Raw genomic sequence first — 17,006 nt, 5'->3', positions numbered from 1 at the left:
AATGAACTCTAATACGTTTATTTAAAAAATAAGCTTTATGCATACTTAGCAAATTCTGAACGCCAAAATTCCGTCCACATATGTGGGTTCAATTAAAAGCTTGATAATAAACGTTAAACAAAAGCTTAAGCGGCTCATTATTAGAAATAGGTATCAATTTTTATTATAAAAAATGCAAATCTAACAATAAATGTCAAAGCAAAACTTAAATCTAATAATTTCTTAAATGTTTTCCGCAGATACTTTGTGGCACATTTTATAATATCTTCATAAAATTAATTAACTTTGGTTTCATCACTTTTTTATTGATACAATTTAACCTACCGGTTTAGACAATACCTTGTCATCATCAGGGTTTTAAATATTTAAAAAAAAAAACATTATACTCTCACCAAAAACTTCCATACACTCCATAAAACATTTAGGATTTTTATGGAGTGTGTGGAAGTTTTTGATGAGAGTATTTTTATGTTTTTGATTAAAAAATAAACCCTGATGATAACAAGGTATTGTCAAAACCGGTAGGTAAAATTGTAATAATAAAAAAAGTGGTGAAAACAAAGTTAATTAATTTTATAAAGATATCAAATCTAATAAGTTTATAAACTAATATCAAACGTATTATATTATATCCATTCCATTTGCGCCAGAAAATAATGTCTTTATCCAGTGACCATACACAGTCTAATTTATGAAAAGAAAATGTCTACGACAGCGAAATCGAATGCGGGCTGCTCGAAGCGGAGGCAGTTTTTCATGTTCCACCCTTCTGTGGGGTGAGTTAGGGACCTGCAAGACGTGGCCTACGATTCAAATTGACTTTTTAAAAACTTCTGAAAACTTCAGACCTTTAAACAGATGGTAGAAGAGATACGAGGCTGACGACCGCTCACGTAAGAGGAATAAATTGCGTTATTAATAATTTATACCTATTAGGTAATGTGTTTTTGAGGTTGAAAATATAATATATAATATTATAAATAATATAATATATAATAACTCCTGTAATTGGAGATAATCTAGATTTTGTGAACAAGTATTTGGACACACTCAACATGTTGTAAATAAATTATCTGGTCTAATTATAAGCTTAAATAATAAAAATAAAAATGATATTTTCTGGCGTTTCTCATGTGTGTGATTATAATCCAGAATTCGGACCTCACATACTAATTTCTGAGTTCAAGAGTTTCTGCTTAGTAAAAAGCTTTTAACATCTCACCAATAGATGTTTCTAGTGATTCAAGAACAAGGTTTCTAAATTGGTTCATATATACATATATAGAATATCCAATAATTTGAGAAGTGCGGTTGTCAATAATGGGTAGAATTGGTAAATGTTACACGTGTGTAAAGTGATCACTAAAACCAGCCTATGACGGTCGTCAGCCTTACATATTCTTCATATTTGATGAGATGTCAAAAAATAATATAAACTTCTTCTTCTTTATCCTTATAGATCCGAGGATCTGTCTGTCCCATTATCCGTCTCTTGTGACATGGACTGCCCCGTAAATGCCCATACTTCCATATTCTTCTTCATGTTTGATGAGATGTCAAAAAATTATACGAAAAATAAAAGTTAAAGAAGTCGTTTAATTTAAAAATACCAACCAAAAAAAAACTAACTAACCACTACCCCGCTTCCCCGCAGGGGTAGGCGTTTTAACGCCTATTTTATTTAACACTCTCCTTATCATTCATCGTTCACTTTGTATAATACCTTTTTAATAAACACGAATTCGTGACTACAGGTTCAGGAATAATCATTAAACAAATCAATGATCAATAAACCATCATCGGGTCATTAAAATTAAATTATTACGGTCTGAAATTAGTACAAAATATTTTTTTCAAAATGAAAAAGAGAATTAGTGTTAATCAAAGTGGTATTACACAAAGCGAACGATGATTTTTTTAATTAATATTTTACTTAGTAAATACCACTATTTCTTAAAATCTACTGTGACACGTGTTTCGATGCATCATTTCATACTGTGTTTGAAAATGATGCGGAATGCATCGAAACACGTGTCACAGTAGATTTTAAGAAATAGTGGTATGTATTTACTTAGTAAAACATGAATTCAAAATGGATAGATTTTATCACAAAGTAACTGCCAAATCAATTAATGAAAAATGAACGATGAATATCACAAATTTTAACAATGCTTTTAATATATAAAACCTATTCTATTTATGTATTTTTATATATAGCATTCTCGAATTGACAATCTTTTCAGAATCATCACCGAAATAGCATTCACAATAATAAAAAAAATATATTGTTTCATATTATAACTAAATAAGTAACCATCACGTCGTTTCCCCATAGGGGTAGGCAGGGAGAATAGAAAACCATACCAATCTGTCTTTGCAAAGAAACTTCTCCTCCACCACATGCATGCATCTTCTCATATCACCTGACCTGAGCATTTTCAAGTTATTGAAATACTTGTACATGCCAAGTATTCTTCGGTCTTCGTCTGCTTCAATTACGAACCACATTCACCTTAAACATTTGTTTTACTATTCTTTCTTTACTCATTTAATCGATATATCTGAACCATCTCAACACACCTTTATTATATTCTCAATATTATTAATATTTAAAGCATTTACTTTGTGGTTAGTCATTTTTACTTATTTATTTTTTTACAAAAATGTTGATAAAATTAGTGTTTAACAACTTACCGAGATTTTTACGTCTACCGGTTTCGAGACGTACCCGTCTCTTCGTCAGGACAATCACTAACATAGCATGCAAACAATACCACAGCATGCAAACAACACCTTTATTAATTTTATCAATATATATAATAAATAAATAAATAATAAAAAAAAAAATAATAAACTCCATGCTTCACTTCCATGCATTAAGTTTGGTACCAGAACTCTGATTTTTACTGCCAGTTAAGCTTTTTTATCATTAAAATATTATTTAAAACACAATAAAAGCGTTTATATCATTGGAAATGTAGTTCTTCTTTGTAACATAAAACGTTTGAATAAGAAAAATGCCTATAAAATTTCACAAAAGGATTTCGTTTCATTCCCAAAATGTCTTCATCATCGATAATACTCTGATTTATAAGTACTGCTACTCGGTAAAAGCTCTCCTTATTATTCTTAATACATGTACCCACTCACATATATCCAAAGCTCCCGACCCAATAAACTTCCTTTGTCTGTACAAATCGTAAGAAAAGCTCTCCGAAACATCAAAGATGGGCGGTATTTTTATTGTATTACTATTTACTGTATTTTCTTTAGTTATTTATCTGAGCTTGTGATAATATCGTTATTCATGAATAACAGTATAAAAAAACGACAATATACGCGTTATATGTTTTTGTTTACTCCGTTAGATAAATATATTATTTCAAATAAAAATCAAAAATTACAAAATATTAAATATCCTGGTTTTTTTAAGTCGCTAAAAATTCAAATATATAATTTTAAATTGTCTATTGTAAATGTAATGTTATGAATATTTGTATATTGAAATTAGGAAATAATGTAGGGTTGTGTGTAGATTTCTAGCATAAAAATGATGCTAATGATTTTTTAAAATAAAAACGACTACTTCAATTCTCAAAAATTGTACAGTATAAAAAAATTACATAATGGATTTAAATTCACAAAAAGTGGAGTCCTAATAACAACCCTAATATACGATTTAAAGTATGGAGTTGGCAAAAGAAGGATAAAAATGGACTGACGCAGTCGTAAAACGATCTTTGAGACGAATATCCGGCAGATGCATGGCTGAAATGATCGTTTTTTTATAAAATTAAGAAAGGTGTATTGATATATGTTTGTTAAATGAAATATATTTCTTTTATAAAAATCTTTACGTCTTTAGCGTTTCGTCTTGCTATTTACAGAACTTCTTAGAGTTTATTTATATCGTGTATGAAGTTAAAAAGTTGGGTTTCATTGTTGAGAAATCTCACGTTTTTAATAAAGGACGCAGCTGAGATGAATTCGTTTACAAAATCCGCACGGTCGCTTTTTCAGGCGCCTGAAAAGGCACTCTTATGAAGACTTTTATTGTATTGGGGATGATTTAGTAAAATAACATTCGCGAAATTCTTGTTTGGATTTTTACATGGTTTGCTAGAGAGAAATGGGATTCATTCGGTGTGATTGTATAATAAAATTTATTTGAAAACTGTGAAGGGTGTATTGTTGTCACTAACTCTCCAAAAAAATATGTGATGTATTTTTCTTTTATTTATGTAATAAACTTATTATAAAAATATTGCAATTAGAACTTAAACGTAAGCATCGATTATATTATTTATTGATTTAGAACTACCATTATGGAAAAAGATCATGATTTAAATATTAAGATTCAACACTTGTATAAGATCAATTTTTCAGTTAATTAATGTAAATACGACTAGTTTTGAGAACTACAGATGTTCTCATTAATTTGATGAGAACATCTGTAATGTGATCTCATATTTTACCAATTGATGAGAATATCTTTTGAGAATAGTTTTCGAAACCAGTCGTGTTCACATTAACAAACAAAAAAAACGGTCTTATAAGTGTTTATTTTTTACCATATTATATACACCATCCAATTTAATCATTATTTAAAAAGGAAATTAAATGGTTTTATTTTTCAAATTAAAATTTGTTTAAATAGTACAAACATTTTTTTATTTAATTTATTGATTTTTTTAAAAAGTACATAAAATGGTTTTATTTTTTACCAAATTTAGTTATTTATGAAAGAGTCGAAAAAGAGAATTATCTGGCTTAAAAAATTAACGTTATCAGACTATTTTATTGACATCATTAATCATAACTACTGGATAAACAATTACAAAATTTAAAAGGTTAGTATTTACAATCGTTGGCCAAATTATTGCAATCACATTTGTCACAAATAATTTTTTTTAATAATATAATTATATTTTGTATAACCTGTTTATTGTTTCAGAAATTTTCAAAATAAATAATTGAACCGAACTCATAGAACGTCAAACACATACATAAATTCATAAAAATTCATAAACACAATTTCTTTAAACCCACCAAGCCGAGTTCTTTTTACATACGTTTTTTTATTGTTTTAAGGTTCATACAAAAAAAGACAGAAGTATCGTGATTCGTATGTTTGATTACCGTACAGAAAAAAAAATATTTATAAAACTCGTTCTTATTAAACTGAACAACTATATCGTTGTCACACAGGAGAAAGTGATAAGGGCATTTTTTTACAAAAACGTGATCATTGACTATTTGATAACTTACTAGCTTAATATTGCCCTGGAAAAAATCTCAAAGGATTTTAAACATGGAAGTATAATATATTGACTTGTTAAAAATGACTAACCGCATTGATGTTTATTTTATTGCCAAGCAAAAGTGACTTAAATGGCCGTCCTGAATATTTTACGCTTTGTTAAATGGTCGTTTTCTCCTGTGCGACTACGATATGTAGTGTTCTAAATAAGGCTACAAAAATATGGTCAGGGATTGCGTATATTCGAACGCGATTTTTCAAGTGTCTGCCTCAATCCGTCACTGTCAACTTTCGTTATATTTTGTACTTTTTAGTAAGAACAGCGACGTTTTCAATTATCAAAATATCAAGTTAATCACCGCCGCGAACTATAACCTAGAAATTTCGGAAAAAATGAGCACGCGATCGGTACCTGTTGATTGGGCGAAATGACAAATTCCTTAATTCGGCTGGAAGTCATAAACAGAAAGTTTGTTCGCACGACACTCTACTACTTTTCAAGGACAGTTTACAGTTTATCTGATTTCGTTTGTCGAGTTATTTCAGTGACGATTGCTTTATCGGGGTTCGCCTATGGTCTACAAAATTATTGATTTTTTTTTATTAAGCACTTGAATATAACACTTTAATGAGTTTTATTTATATATACGACTAGTTTCAAAAACTTACAGATGTTTTCATCTTCTGGTACAAATTAAAACTAAATTAGTTTTAATTAAGTTTTTGAAACTAGTCGTATATATAAATAAAACTCATTAAAGTGATATATTCAAGTGTTTAATTAAAAAATATATCAACATGTCACTCCACAAAGTTAATGACGAAACAATGTTTAGGGTTGTGGTCCCATGGTTAGTATCGCGGACTCTTAAGTCAGAGTTTCTCGGTTCGAACCCACTCTACCATTTGATACCTATTTCTAATGAGCCGCTTTGGCTCACAGGAATATTATGAAATTGAAATATTTTAGTAAATAATAAAAAAAAAAATATTTCTCTTTTTTTTAAATAAATAAATAATACAAACTTATTGTTCGTGGGCTGAGGTTTTTCTGACCTGCGAATACCTTGGCAAATAGAATCAATTTACTAACATAAAGAAATGAACATTTTGAATATTGAAAACGTTAAATAACCGATTTCACGATGTATGAAAGCTGTTCGAATTTTGAACTATTTTCTGAGCAAATATTTGGACACAGTCAAAATGTTGTAAATAAATTATCTGATCAAATTATAAGCTTAAATAATAAAAATCAAAATGATATTTTCTGGCGTTTCTCGTGTGTATGATTGTAATCCAGGATTCGGACCTCATGTGCTAATAAAAGATTTTCTGCAAAATAAAAAGCTTCTTTTCATCTCATCAATAGATGTCTCTAGTGAAGTTCTAGTGATTCAAGAATAATGTTTCAAAATTGGTTCATATATTATATAAAGAACTTCCAAGAATTGAGTAGTGTGGTTGTCAATAATGGGTAGAATTGGTGAATGTTACACGTGTGTAAAGTGATCACTTAAACCAGCCTATGACGGTCGTCAGCCCCGTAAATGCCCAGACTTCCATATTCTTCTTCATCTTTGATGAGATGTCAAAAAATAATAGTCCAAAATGTGATTTAAGGAAAAGACGCACGGTTGACTTAAACATTGAATTTTTTTATAGATGTTTTGAGATTGTTTGGCCATGTGAATCCAATGAGTGAAGAAAGAACTGTAAAACATATTAACGAGGCGAATGTTGTTAATAGAAGCAGAGAAAGACCAAGGAAAACTTGGTATGATCAATAATTTCAAATACTTTAATGTGGTCAGGTCAGGAGTCGAAATAATCAGCGGGTATGTTTGAGGAGATTTATGAATGTAGAAGAGGCGAAGATTGTTTGCAGAGGTGTAGCGTTCTATTCTCTCTGCCAACCCCTGCGGATAAGCGGTGTTATGGTAAATTAGTTAGTTCACTATTACCAGTAAAAATATCAGTGGCGTTTTTATGATTTCAATTACAAAATATTTCATTTTTATGAGTACATATAGCAAACCAGTAAAATGTCGTATTTTAATTTAATTATATTTTTATGGTACCCATTTATAAAAGTTTGAGGATCTCAGATATGTTTCGTAAAAAATATATAATATTAAAATTTGCATTACAGATTTAATCGTGTAAAAAACCGTATACATATATCGCTCACTCCTTTCAAGAACGTCATAAATCAAAATTCGTGAATTTTGAGTTGTGCATGTTTTCGGAATGCCCAGAAAATGTACTATATACCAGCAAAAGCGGCATATTTTTAACTTTATATTTACCCACTACAGGGCAGAAAATGTTGTTTTTGCATTTTGATGAAAAGGTATTGTTTAATTATTTTTTTTAAATATACTTAATATTATTCAAATGGAGAAAAAACCTTCAGGTTTTACCTAAAAAGATCAATTGCACAGTAAAAAGTTCAATAAGTGGCTTCCTGTTTATTTTTAATACATTGTGATTTCTTTTTAAACTTTAAAAACGTTCTCTCGAAAAATCAAGTTTTTTGATTTATGACGTTCTTGAAAGGAGTGAGCGATATGTGCCAAGCAGTAATAAATAATAAATAAACACCTCTAGACATACTACATTTACATATGTATGTGTAAAAACGCGAATTGTATTATTTTTGACCTGTAATTTAAGGACTATACTTAAAACTAATCTAATATTAAAAATCTATACAATATTTCACAAAAGTGTACCCATAAACCGCGTGAAATTATAAACATGAATATGTTTTTACATTTTATGACGCAGATATTTATCACATCCATAGCATATTACGAGTATAACATAATTTCTTATTTTTTGAACATTTAATCTTATTTTTACATTATTAATTAATGTTTTACTTAGTAAATACCACAATTTTTTAAAATCTACTTTGACACGTGTTTCGATGCATTCCGCGTCATTTTCAAACACCAAATGATGCGGAATGCATCGAAACACGTGTCACAGTAGATTTTAAGAAATAGTGGTATTTACTTAGTAAAACATTAATTAAAAATGGATAGATTTTACCACAAAGTGACTGCCGAATCAATTAATGAACTTATTTTTACACTTAATTTTTTGGTTTTAAATTGTTACAATATGCTTCAATAGTATATTTTTGTATATTGTAAACCCATGGTCCGCCTCCGTGGTGTAATGGTTAGCATGTTTAGCTTCCATGCTGGAAGTCCCGGGTTCGATTCCCAGGGGGGTTAAAATAAATACTAGTGGTTTTACACTATAATATTTATTTTATATTACCCTAGACTGGTACCAGAAGCGGAGGACTGATCACCTTTCCTTCATGTGTTAACGATCAAGATAAAACACTGCGTTTATATAATGCAGTGCCCTATGCACCATTGGGTGTGGATAAGGGTTTGAAGACCATTCTACCCATAATTTGCAACCACATTTTAGAAAATTTTGGAAGTCAAAGATATATGATCCATCTCATGACGTTCCGCGATTGAGTTTGCAACAGCCTGAAGAAGTATACCCAGATATATCAAAAAAAAAATGTAATTACCTACTGTCCAAGTGACTCTGAAATCTATCTACGGTTTATGCAACACCGTTTATCATGTCACTACTCAGGTTTCAACTTTATAAGTTTTATAGCCTATGCCTACTCGTGTTATGTTTAAAGTTACTATAATTGCATTTGATTCATGAGTGAAAATTCTAGGCAAAAACACTCGCAAGATATTTCAAGATAAGATACCTTTAATATTGATATGTTTTTGGAGTGAATACTTAAGCCAGCCAAACACCAGGTCGAAAACACTGGGATGTTCAGAATTTTATAATTCTTTAAATTAAAAAAGAGAACTTAAAAAAATAAATAATAATAAAACCCTTATCCGCACCCCAATGGTGCATAAGGCACTGCGTCATATAAACGCAGAGTTATCTTGATCGTTTACACATCAAGGAAAGGTGATCAGCCCTCCGCTTCAGGTACCAATCCAGGGTAATATTAAATAAATATTTAAATGAAAAAATCACTTTTATTTATTTGACCCCCCCTAGGAATCGAGCCCGGGACCTCCAGAACGGTAACCAAGCGTGCTGACCATTACACTACGGAGGCGGACAAAACTTTTAAAATATGTCGTATTTCGGTTATATATTTGCTTAATTTATATTATTAACGAATATTTTGAATAACAAGCGGAAACACGAGTAATATACCGTGGGCAACTTTCGTAATTTCCGTGTCTGCTCCAGACTAAAACTAACAATAAATCCGGTCTGAAACTTCACACTTCAGTCTGACGGATATTCAAAAAGTTTGAGAATCTCATTACGCGAAGGCTCCGGCGACACCAACTATTAGGGACCGCTGGCTCTGCCCTTTGCTTTTCCAGGTTAAATCCGAACTAATCTAAGTGGGATGGATCCGCCGCTTTAAAAGTTATAAATTGCGGTTTTTTCGAGCGTATTCATTAAAATGAGGGTTTTGTAACTAGGTCATCACATCCGGTCATAACAAGGAAGTATCCTCTTGCTCCCGGAATTAAATGATTTGTTCTAATTAGGGCAATGTTTTGTCTGTATGAATTTAATTTGGGTTTTAACCCAGTCTGATGTAACAGGGGCATTGAAATCCCCCGTATATGAATTTCAATTCGATAAATTTAGTATTACAAGATCTACTTACTGCAAATTATTGTAATTTTAATTTTTTTCAACCTTTATCCGCACTCAATGGTACATAGGGCACTCTGCATCAGATAAACGCGGTGTTATCTTGATAGTTGATACATGAAGGAAAGGTGATCAGCCCTCCTTTTCGGGTACCAGTCCAGGGTAATATTGAATAAATATTAGAGTGAAAAATTTCACTTATAAGTATATTTATTTTAAACCCCAATGGGAATCGATCCCGGAACCACCAGTATGGTAGTTGAGCGTAGTGACTAATTCACCATGAATCCAGAAAATAAATATTTGTATTAAATCAAATTGTTAAATGTTTTAAAATATTTTTTTTTTATCATTCGGCACCGCGAAATCTAAGTAGGTACTTTTATATTAGCACATCTATTTGTTGTCTGGTAGTGACATGTTATTTATTTCACACTAATAAATGTAGTACTACCATAACGAGAGAGTGAGACAACTTAACTACATGGGTTTTGTTTAATCAAGTGTTTCGATATTCAAATTCCGCTACTCGCACTCAGTCGCCGCATGACGACGCGTTGGCACGGACGTAGTGTTCCTATGACTCAGTTGGCGGTGAGTTAATACTTGTTGCGAGCTGTGTACTACGATTTCCATACAAATATAAACTAGGGTCTTTTGGTACCCCTCTTCGGATCAAATGTAATTTTTGGATGATCAGTACGGAAAAGGTTAAGGTGCCTTGGAAACCTTGTTTCCTTACCCAAGATTAATGAGAGTTATTAACTATCAGAGAAGATGATTTTTCATTTTCAAGGTAAAGCTTGTATACTGAAAGCTTTGAGGCGGATTTACATTGAGTCAGATACTGACGTCAGCTCTGGCGCCTAGAACTGACTTAAACTGTTTAAACGTAGTCATTAATGGGAGTTTTTATGTCATGGTGCCCACACGCCATCAAAGTCAGTGGGGAAAAATGAATTTACGAAAACGGCAGAGTTTAATAGGTGTCATTTATTTAATGTTTACCATATCTTATAAGATGTGTTTCCGAAAATTAATTGTGAAAATTTTATATCTGTAAACATGCAATATTCACCATTCTACCCATGATTGACAACCACACTACTATTTTTTTTTCTAAAACTACCACATATTTTATTTATTTAATTAAGTGATTTATAATACCAGCCAATAAAGGATCGTCAGCTCTGTGATTGCCCCAGACTGTCATGTATAAAATTAACAAGATATAATTAGAATGTAGCTAAACGTAAAAATATAATTTGTAGCGGCCAATAAACCGCTAAACAATAGCAAATTCTCAGAATCCAAAAACTGCAACTAAGTACATAAAAGGAGTCAGTGACCGGGAACAAAAGAAGTGCACACGTCCCATTGCATTTTATTGTGACTAGCACTTTAAAGACAAAGGAACAATAGGTTCCCAAACGATATAAAAGAGAAACAGCCTCGAACCCCCTATCTCATTCCTCCACCGGAATCGCGACTACGACGACCGACATCTCATTCCTCCGCCGGGAACGCAGCTACTACGACCGACATCTCAATCCTCCGCCGGGAATCCGCCAAGTAACACCGACGCCATCACGAGACCGCCGCATCAAGACCTCGCTACGATCTCCAGTCCCACCGTCACGAGACCGCCGCATCAAGACCTCGCTACGATCTCCAGTCCAGCACCCTCGTCAACATCCAGAAGATACTCCAGCCAGCTCGACAGTCCATCTACGGCAACGCTACAACCACGTCAATTCGACCCCGTCACGCTTCGCTACGCCACCGCTACGCCGTACCGTTTCATGTAGCATTTATTGATAAATAAATACCTATTCAACACGACCGTCCTCTTCATCGTCACCACACATCCCCAAAAATTTAAATACATTTTGAGTGTGTCTAAATACTTATTCACGAATCTGGATTATCTCCAATTAAAGGAGTTATTTTTCTTATAATTTTTTTAACATCTCCATAAAGATGTAGAAAAATATGGAAGTCTCGGCATCGGGGCTTACAACCGTCACAGGCTGGTTTAAGAGTTTAAGACATTACACACGTGTAACATTCACCAATTCTACCCATGATTGACACTACTCAAATTCTTGGATGTTCTAAATATATGATCCAATTTTGAAACATAGTTTTTAAATCGAAATTAGAGAGATGAAACTTCTTCTACATCTTTGTTGAGATGTCGAAAAATAATATAATTATAATTTATATTTTTGGGGTGAATATATTAACCCTGTTGGAACGTGATAACTTACTGCAAAATGCATTTGCGACGTCAGCGCATTAATGAATGCAATTTGCCGACACTTCTGCGCTCTCCAAACTTCCTAAACCCCGCGTCGCTGCATTCTGCATCGCAACGGTATGATAACTAAAATGACTCAGTGTTCATTTGGTTTCATTGTGCGAATATGGTCTCTGGCAGCATAACCGGAGAGGTCAAAATTGCTCAGGATTTGTTACGTACGTAATTACAAAGTCGACTCCAGTTGCAATTGTGGGGTCTGTTTCTAGTTACTGCACTAGTAGATTACAAACGGAAATGCAATATGAGATAACATTAAAAATTATTGCACAATATTCTTAAACACACATGTATATATATATATATATATATATATATATATATATATATATATATATATATATATATATATATATATATATATATATATACATATCGCCTACTCCTTTCGAGAACGTCATAAATCAAAAATCGTCAATTTTCAGTTGTGCATGTTTTCCAAATGCCCAGAAAATGTACTATATCCCAGCAAAAGGGGCACATTTTTAACTTAATATTTACCCGCTACAGGGCAGAAAGTGTTGTTTTTGCATTTTGAAGAAAAGGTATTGTTTAATTATTTTTTTAAAAATACTAATATTTTTCAAATGTAGAAAAAACCTTCAGGTTTTACCTTAAAAGATCTGTTGCACCGTAAAAAGTTCAGTAAGTGGCTTGATATTTATTTTTAATACATTGTATTATATTTTTAAACTTTAAAAACGCTCTTCTGAAAGTAAAGATCAAGTTTTTTGATTTATGACGTTCTTGAAAGGAGTGAGCGATATGTGTATATATATATATATATATATATATATATATATATATATATATATATATATATATATATATATATATATATATATATATATATATATATATATATATATATATATATATATATATATATATATATATATATATATATATATATATATATATATATATATATATACATATATACATATATAATTTAAAGCAACTTTTCCCATCTTTTTGGCGAATTATAAAAAACAGATTGTATTACGCAAACGCAAACATTCAAAGAGATAGCAAAATATCCTTTTTCTGTTTGATGAGTATTCGATAATGGACTTTGAAAATCCATATTTCCATTAATATGGTCAGGAAATTATTTCTCAAGATTTGGGTCGAGTTTCCATCGCGGCATGATATGTAAGAACTATTATTACTAACGTAAAAAGGCGTTAAATTACACTGGACATCCTATCCAATATGCATGAGTTGCTCATTAATCATCATATCGTATTTGTACGCCATCATTATCTGTCCAATATAACACGACGTAAATTATATACGTGTACTGTAAATTCACCTTAAATATTACTTACGTTTTGTAACTTAACAAGACTCGCGGACGCATACCGATTGAGAATTAATTTTTAAACCTTTAGTTTTTTTGTCTAGAGAATAATTTTGTTTTTATTATTTACAAAAATACTTCAATTTCATACTATTTCTGTGAGCCTTAGCGACTCATTATTAGAAATAGGTATCAAAATGTGGTTCGAACTGAGAAACTCTAACTTAAGAGTCCGCGAAACTAACCACGGGACCACAACCCGACACAATTATATATCAGATATTGTTTTATAAACCCGATATATAACACGAAGTAAATCATATACGAGTACGTTTACTTTTAAATTCACCTTAAGTTTTACTTACGTTTTGTAACTTCACAAGACTCGTGGACGTATACCGGTTGAGAAATAATATATCAACCTTTAAATATCAAATTATACAATTTTAATTCAAAATATTGTATTGAAAACCCCATTATTATCTGTCAAATATAACATGAAGTAAATTACCATATATACGTAAACTGTTAAATTCAGCTTAAGTTTTATTTACGTTTTGTTTCTCAAATAGACTCGCGGACGCATACCGATTGAAAATTGATTTTTAAAACTTTGAATATTCAAATATTTTATTGTAAATCAGAATATTGTTTTATAAACTCCATTATTATCTGTCAAATAAAACACGATGTAATAGTTTTTAAGCTTTAGAAATGTCAAATAAAATTAAGTTTAGTAAATCGCAATGTTATATTACACCCTTTTCATCTGTCAAATTTTAAACAAAGTAACAACCTTATATAAACTGTTAAATTGAGTAATCCAGGATTCGGATCTCACATACTAATATAAGAGTTTCTGCTCAATATAAACCTTCTTTTCACCTTACCAATGGTAGTTTCTAATAAAGTTCAAGTGATTCAAGAATAAGGTTTCTAAATTGGTTCATATATATAGAAGTTCCAAGAATTTGAGTAGTGCGGTTGACAATGATGAGTAAAATTGGTGAATGTTACACGCGTGTAAAGTGAACACTTAAACCAACCTATGACGGTCATCAGCTCCGTAAGTGGCCAGACTTCCATATTCTTCTTTATCTTTGATGAGATGTCAAAAAATAATATGTTAAATTGACCTTAACTACAGGATTGTTACTTGAAATTGCAAGATTCACAAACCAAATTATATGTCATATAAATCGAATGAGACGTTTAACAACACGAATCGGACGTTACATTGTGTTTTATAAACAATATTAGTTTCAGAATTCAAAAAAATGAATTCAAAGTCCTTAAGATTTAAAGTAGTAGGTATCTAAAATCTTGTCTGAAATCTTCAGTACACATAGCGCGCAATGACTATGACAGCGCGCCAACATGAAGGCTTGCCAACTTGACGATTAACGCACTTGCTTGTCTTAAAAATAAAAGATAATAGAAAAATATAAGTATTACTTTTACAAATGTTTTTTTGAAAATTCAATATAAACAAAATACAACATAACTTCCAATTTGTACTTGATATAGTTTTCAGTACCTACTCTTACTTTCGGTTAAAATGGAAATAGGCATAAAGTAATTATTTCAATATATAAATTCAATTCATCTAAGAAATGTCCTCGTATAGAAAAATATACTCATGTAAACTCTAATAAATGTAATATTTTGTAATAATGTTTTGAAGTAAATTTCATACGGAACATTTTCTCTTTATGTCCGTTTAGACATAAAAACAAGGTTTAATATTTTTAAAGGCAACCTTAGAATTTTCCGTGGCTCAAAATATACATGTAGATTAAATAAAACTAATACAAAATTAACTTAAACTTTCAACAAATTAATTTGTTAACGTTTGTAAATGGGTACATACATAAATGTGCTTTATATTCGTAAAATTACGTCAAGGACTGGAAGCTGAACAAAGCTCAGGATGAGGTGTTATTAAATTACACTTCAACTATACGCCACCTACTTCAAAGTTCCAACCCCAGTTCTAAGTATTTTAAGGGTGTACAAATCAAATATCGCGAGGATTATCCTTCACACTTGAGCCTACAAAATCACCAATGGAGACTAATCTAATTACAAATAAATCCTTACTGTGTAATCACGATTCGAAGATTGGAAACTCATTTTGAATTCAGCAGATTGTATCTTGAGTTATTTAGTGCCTTGAGAACAAACGATAATTTCCAAATCAAGTTGACGTAGGTATCATTAATTAAAAGAGAATTTCCCGGATTTTAAACAGTAAGTAAGATAAGCAAGTACAAACGATCGATGGCCAAAGTGTCTAACCATAAATAAGAATACCCAAAAAATAAATTTGATATTAAATAATCCTGTTGAAAGCAGTTTTGGACGAATTAACAAATTTAATAATTGATAATAATTAAAATGTAACTTGTTTCAAAACCACTATAAATATTATGTTATATCTTAATCAAAATGTCTACCGGTTTCGAAGCTAACCGCTTTTTTATCAAGACTGATTTATCAGTATTGATAAAGAAGCGGTTAGCTTCGAAACCGTAGACATTATAATTAAGTTATAATAAAATGTTTATAGTGATTTTAAAACAAAGTTACATTTTAATTGTAAAATGAAAATCACAAAGTTAGTTCTTCAAATATAAATTATATTAATAATTAATGTAATAATTATTAATATTAATTATATTTGGTAATAATATGTAGTAATTAATGAAGTATGATATGTTATGGGCACATTTGGCTACCATGCTGGATATGGTTTTTTTTCGGGGGGCGTTTTTAACAGTAATAATTATTGAATATTTGCTGGACTTGTACTTGAAGCGCAGAAATAATTACCTAGGTAAATATCACTATTTCTTAAAGTCTATTGTGACACGTGTTTTGATGCATTCCGCATCATTTTCAAACAAGGTGCTCGAACTGAAGTCACTGCCGAATCAATTAATGATAAAACACAATATTTTGTATGTGGCCAAATCTTTAATGACAAATCTGTTTTTTCTCATTTATTTTTAAATCGATATCGTAAAACAGATGAAAAATAATATAAAAGTCATAGGCTTGTTTAAGTGATCACTTTTTACACTGTAATATCTATTACCGTTCTACCCCTGATTGACACCAACCACATCATCATACGCTGCTAATTGAAGGATATAAATTCACCTTATGACATTTGAGTAGCGTGGTTTCATTTATTATTTAAAATAGCCTTTGAAATCCTGTAAATACCCAGACTTCCATATTATTTATTCATCTTTGTTAAGATATTGATAAAAAAGAATAATACATTTATTACGATACCTAAAAAGTGTTATTCCCAATTGGGTTTGACATGTTTACGGTAATATGCTTTCTCATCTCGCTTTCCTGTAAAGTTTGATGTCTAGGGATATTTTTGGAGTGGTTTCGATTACCAAATTTTGAAAAGGAGTTTCGTGATAAAT

At 31.0% G+C, this 17,006-nt stretch overlaps 1 protein-coding gene across 1 annotated transcript in view; it reads left to right on the top strand.

Moving 5' to 3' along the window:
* Positions 1-17,006, top strand: part of LOC148313043 (neurexin 1-like) — a 201,086-nt gene that overhangs the window by 48,135 nt on the left and 135,945 nt on the right. The window lies entirely within an intron of this gene.

The sequence above is a fragment of the Brachycentrus maculatus genome, unplaced genomic scaffold, assembly GCF_059751285.1.
Source record: "Brachycentrus maculatus isolate JH-2025_06_01 unplaced genomic scaffold, ASM5975128v1 h1tg000025l, whole genome shotgun sequence".
NCBI lineage: Eukaryota > Metazoa > Arthropoda > Insecta > Trichoptera > Brachycentridae > Brachycentrus > Brachycentrus maculatus.
The sequence above is the reverse complement of the archived record's forward strand: the minus strand, read 5'-3'. Positions and strand labels throughout refer to the sequence as shown.